The sequence below is a fragment of the Nerophis ophidion genome, linkage group LG17 (assembly GCF_033978795.1).
Source record: "Nerophis ophidion isolate RoL-2023_Sa linkage group LG17, RoL_Noph_v1.0, whole genome shotgun sequence".
Lineage (NCBI taxonomy): Eukaryota > Metazoa > Chordata > Actinopteri > Syngnathiformes > Syngnathidae > Nerophis > Nerophis ophidion.
This window is the reverse complement of record NC_084627.1, coordinates 7955323-7961005: the sequence shown is the minus strand read 5'-3', so window position 1 is coordinate 7961005 and position 5683 is coordinate 7955323.

Here is a 5683-nt window from a genome sequence, read left to right as displayed (position 1 = left end):
CAATTATACAATTTAAATTCACACAACAATGCCTGAGAAGGAGCAGGATGAAGAAAAATCTTATAGTTTTGCCCCCTTTTGACATAATACATAGTTTTGTGTCATGAATATCATTTTAACCAACAAATACATCCAAATGTAACGAAACAATCAAAAAACACAAGAAAAACACAACAAGTGGAAAACGTCATAAAGTATAAACCAAACAGAGGAAAAAATAATAATAATATACACCTCACGGAATGATACAAAGCAAATACAAAACCAGACAAAGAATAAATAAATAAAATCATTAATAAAAAGCAAAATGTAAACACGTATGGCTTTCCATGATCTTATTGTTCTATCTTTATATATATTTTTCAATTGGAATATATTTTTACAGTCTTTTATCTCATTATAAAGAGAATTCCACAATTTTACCCCCACCATTGATGTTCACATTTTTTTTAAAGTCGTCCTTGAATATTGCTGTTTGACCTTCTCTTCTATGCTCTGTACTCTCAGAAGTGATGACAAACTTTTTTTGTAAATTTGCTGCTAATGTTTTACTTTTAGCATTAAACATAACACACAATGTCTGTCGCCTTACTTGCTCCTGAAGTTTCAATAGTCCAGAGTTAATTTGATTGATTGATTGATTGATACTTTTATTAGTAGATTGCACAGTTCAGTACATATTCGGTACAATTGACCACTAAATGGTAACACCCGAATAAGTTTTTCAACTTGTTTAAGTCGGGGTCCACGTTAATCAATTCATGGTACAAATATATACTATCAACATAATACAGTCATCACACAAGTTAATCATCATAGTATATACATTGAATTATTTACATTATTTACAATCCGGGGGGTGGGATGAGGAGCTTTGGTTGATATCAGTACTTCAGTCATCAACAATTGCATCAACAGAGAAATGTGGACATTGAAACAGTGTAGGTCTTATTTAGTAGGATATGTACAGCCAGCAGAGAACATAGTGAGTTCACATAGCATAAGAACAAGTATATACATTAGAAGTACATTTGACTTGTTTATAATCCGGGGAGATGGGATGTGAATGGAGGAGGGTATTAGTAAAGTGTTGAAGTTGCCTGGAGGTGTTGTTTTAGAGCGCTTTTGAAGGAATATAGAGATGCACTTACTTTTATACCTGTTGGGAGTGCATTCCACATTGATGTGGCATTGAAAGAGAATGAGTTAAGACCTTTGTTAGATGGGAATCTGGGTTTAACGTGGTTTGTGGAGCTCCCCCTGGTGTTGGGGTTATGGTGGTCATTTACGTTAAAGAAGTAGTTTGACATGTACTTCGGTATCAAGGAGGTGTAGCGGATTTTATAGACAAGGCTCAGTGCAAGTGGTTTTACTCTGTCCTCCACCCTGAGCCAGCCCACTTTGGAGAAGTGGGTTGGATTTAGGTGTGATCTGGGGTGGAGGTCTAAAAGTAACCTGACTAGCTTATTCTGGGATGTTTGGAGTGTAGATTTGAAGGTTTTGGAGGTGCTGGGGTACCAGGAGTTGCAAGCGTAATCGAAGAAGGGTTGAATGAGAGTTCCCGCTAGAATCCTCTTTGTGCTTTTTTGTTGACCAGAGAGGAGACTCTGTAGAGGAATCTCGTTACACTAACATAAATAGTATGTTAGTGTGTTCTAAGTAATCTACATTCTTAATAATCCTTATAACTCTTTTCTGTAGTTGATACAATGCCTTTATGTTACTCTTATATGTGTTCACCCACACTTCCACACAGTAGCTGATATATGGCAATATAAGTGCACAATACACCTTGTTTAATATAAAAAAACTCTTAAACATCTTTTTTCGTACATGTGCAAAATGAAATTTCCATGTCAGCCAGTATCACTCCTAAAAATCTAAGTTCAAAAACCCTTTCAATATTATTTCCATCTATTGACAGTTTGATGGTTTCCTCCCTTTTCCTCTTACAAAAAATCATACACTTTGTTTTTTTAACATTTAATGATAATTTATTGACATCAAACCATTTCTTAAGTTTAATCATTTCCTGTTCAATAAGGATTGATAAAGCTTTTATGTCATGATCATCCATCTATCCATCCATTTCTACCGCTTGTCCTTTTTGGGGTGGTGGGAGGTCCTGGAGCCTATCTCAGCATACCAGAGAAAAATATTATCATATTTGGAGGAAAATTAGACCATTTTGCAACAGTAAAACATGAGCACAGACTGTGTACAGCAGACTTGGGGCAAATGATGGACCGGGGGCCACATGCGGCCCCTTAAGCTTTTCAATCCGGCCCGTCGGACATTCCCAAATATTTTCTTTTACATCTTTAAAGATGGAAAGTGTAGCTGCCATTACGATGTTTTCTAATGATCGTAAGTTTGCAACTATACCAGGGGTCGGCAACCTAAAATGTTGAAAGAGCCATATTGGACCAAAAATACAAAAACAAAAATCTGTCTGGGGCCGCGAAAAAATAAAAACCATATTACATACAGATAGTGTCATGAGATATAAATTGAATTAAGAGGACTTAAAGGAAACTAAATGAGCTCAAAGATAGCTACAAATGAGGCATAATGATGCAATGTGTACATATAGCTAGCCTAAATAGCATGTTAGCATCATGTCTGATTAGCACTCCACACAAGGCAATATACGTCAACAAAACTCACCTTTGTGCATTCATGGACAACCTTAAAAGTTTGGTGGACAAAATGAGACAGAAAAAGAAGTGGCATAAAACACGTCTTAGAAAGTCGGAGAAAGTTATACATGAAAAACAGTGGTGTCCAAAGTGTGCCCCGGGGGCCATCTGCGGCCCGCAGGTCATTTTTTAACGCCCCATGGCACATTTTAAAAATACGATTGAAAAAAATTAAAACGTATAAAGTGGTATAAAAGAGCAAATGTAACAGGAACATTTTGCAATGTTTACTCTAATAACACAAAGATGCCATGCAGGCGGTTTCTTTCTTTAAAAAAATGATAAGTGAATCAAAATCAGTGTCATTATGAATTATTGAACTATTCAAGGCTCCAATTACGTCACATTAAATATTCCACCTTGAGATATTTTTTGGGGCAAATGTTGGATATTTTGTGTTTGCCGTATAAAAAACTGAGCTGTTATTTTTTTTTTTAAAGAATGGCCTAAAACGAACAAACAAAAAACATAAACAACAAAAAAACTTATATTCGACGGATGGATCTGAAGTTGATCACGAGACCATTGTGTTAAAAGTAAACGGTAAAAAAATATATATATAATTTATTTTTTCACACTTTAATGAGTAGACTTTTTGGATCAGTGTGTTTTGTTTTTAAGTGTCATTGCACAAAAAATAATACTGAATTAAATTTAATGGTGTTATGAGTCTTTGACCATTTTACGGCTCCTATTATTATATAATCTCAAGTATTCTACTTAAAAATTTTATCGGATGAAAATATTGCATATTTTGTGTTTTTTTCCATAAAAAAACATGGTTTTGTTTGACAAAAAGAGCATACAACTTAAATCTTTAAAAACGTCATATTGACAGATAGACCTAATGTTGATCCAGAGATTTAAAACTTGAATAATAACAAAAATAATAATACTGAATAAAGACACATTTTTAACATTTTATTTTTACCAAATTCCTTTGGAGTCCCCGGGAGGCCTAAATGTATATTTTTTATACATATATTGTATTGTTTTTTAAAATAAATGGCCCCCGCTTGCTTTGATTTTTCAGTGTACAGGCCCTCAGTGGAAAAAGTTTGGACACCCCGGATGTAAACAAACTAAGGTGAGTTCAAGGACCGCCAAGATTAGTAGGACAAAACGGCGCTCGCCAAATACTCGAATCAGTAAGGCATGTTTAATAAAACAGTGTGTTTTATAAAAATTAGGGAGGTTCGTGTCATGTTTGTCCTCCTACAGAAACTATACTAAAACAAAAAATATATTTTTATTTTATAATTTTTATATTTTAGCTGCATGCGGCTCTAGAGCCGCAAACTATACAAAGTATTTCAATGGTTGGAATCTGCACTTTTGCATGATACACAAGTTACTATGTTAACCTAATGAGTAACTATGGTAGTATACCTTGAAGGTAGAAAAGCGCTATACAAGTACAACCCATTTATTTATTTACTATGGTCATCTAATTAGTTACTATTGTAATATAATTAGTTACTATGATCATCGAATTAGTTCCAACGCGGGTGTCAGGGACAGACGCGGAAGGACATTTTTATAACAAAGTTTTATAGCTTAGTGATTTATTAGATATATGAGATTATAGGTGGGGTTTTCTCTTTTACCCTTGGTGTTCATATTTTGTCACGTTTGTTTCATTTTTTTGTTGCGTTTGCTTCATTGTAAAATATGTGGATGGAGAGTGGGTGTGACGTTCATATGTTGTCAATATTCAGTGTTTTATCCTTCATAGTTGATATTGTAAATTCCCCATTCCCCCAGGTGTCTCATTCAGTACAAAAAGGGTAAATGCCATTTTTAAAGCTGGTCTGTCATAAAATTTTTAGCCTTCAGACATTATTTGGATGTTTTGCATTAGTATTCTTAAAATCCAGATATACCGGCCCCCTATACACGTTTTTTCTCTAAATTTGCCCCTCCCCCTGAGTAAAAATAATTGGCCAGGCCATGTGTACAGTATAGTTTATACTGCAGTTTTCCAGTAACTCTTATTAGCAGCATTTTGTTTGGTTTTTATCGTACTTCTCTCAGCAGGATGCAGGATTCAATTAAGGTTTCAACACCCCAAAAAGGGAATAAGCGGTAGAAAATGGATGGATGGATGGGCACCCCAAAAAATCCTTAAAATTCAGAATAAAACCTTTTCAGAATTTTGATGAAAGAACTCTTGACTGTCCTGATATTTTGGTAAACAGAAAATACATTAACATTACAGATAAACTCCTAAATTATACAAGTAAGTCACAGGGGTGTCAAACATACGGCCCGCAAACAGGTTTTATTTGGCTCGCAAAATGAGTTTGCTAAGTACAAAAATTAGCCCAAAATTTTTTATGAAAAAAAAAAACTGTTCTAAATGTGTCCACTAGATGTCGCAACAACAATTCTTTGTATTGTTTGCTACGTATGTAAAAAAAAAATAAACCACATGGCGTTAGTGCACCAGTCGAGGAAAATGAGCAAACTACATAAATAACGTCGTATAATTAGATTTTGATATTATTTTTTTATTTTGACAGATTGATAATTAACACCAGTTGACTGATGAACATTACCACGTAATTTATTCAGAAAGTATAAATTAGAAATAAAGATAGAATACTTTTAACCGCAACATGTAAGTGTAAAAAAAACCAACAACATTATGATTTGTACATTTTTAGAATGTGCTTGTTCTATTTCTAAACAAAGAAATCAATCTGTAGTTGTCTTTATTTTTAAGTTATCGTGCCGTGATTTTACCAGTTAGGCCCACTTGGGAGTAGATTTTTCTCCATGGGCCCCCCCCATCTAAAATGAGTTTGACAGCCCTGAAGTAGGACATTCTTTATAAGTGCTTATTTTCATTCTAATTAAAAAAATTTTTTTATCAAAAGAAAAAAATCGAAAGATATCTCAAACATGCCATTCCTCCTTGGAGGGTTAAAAGGGACAGAAAAAAAATGAATACGTCATTCATCAAATAAAATAGATCTTAAAAA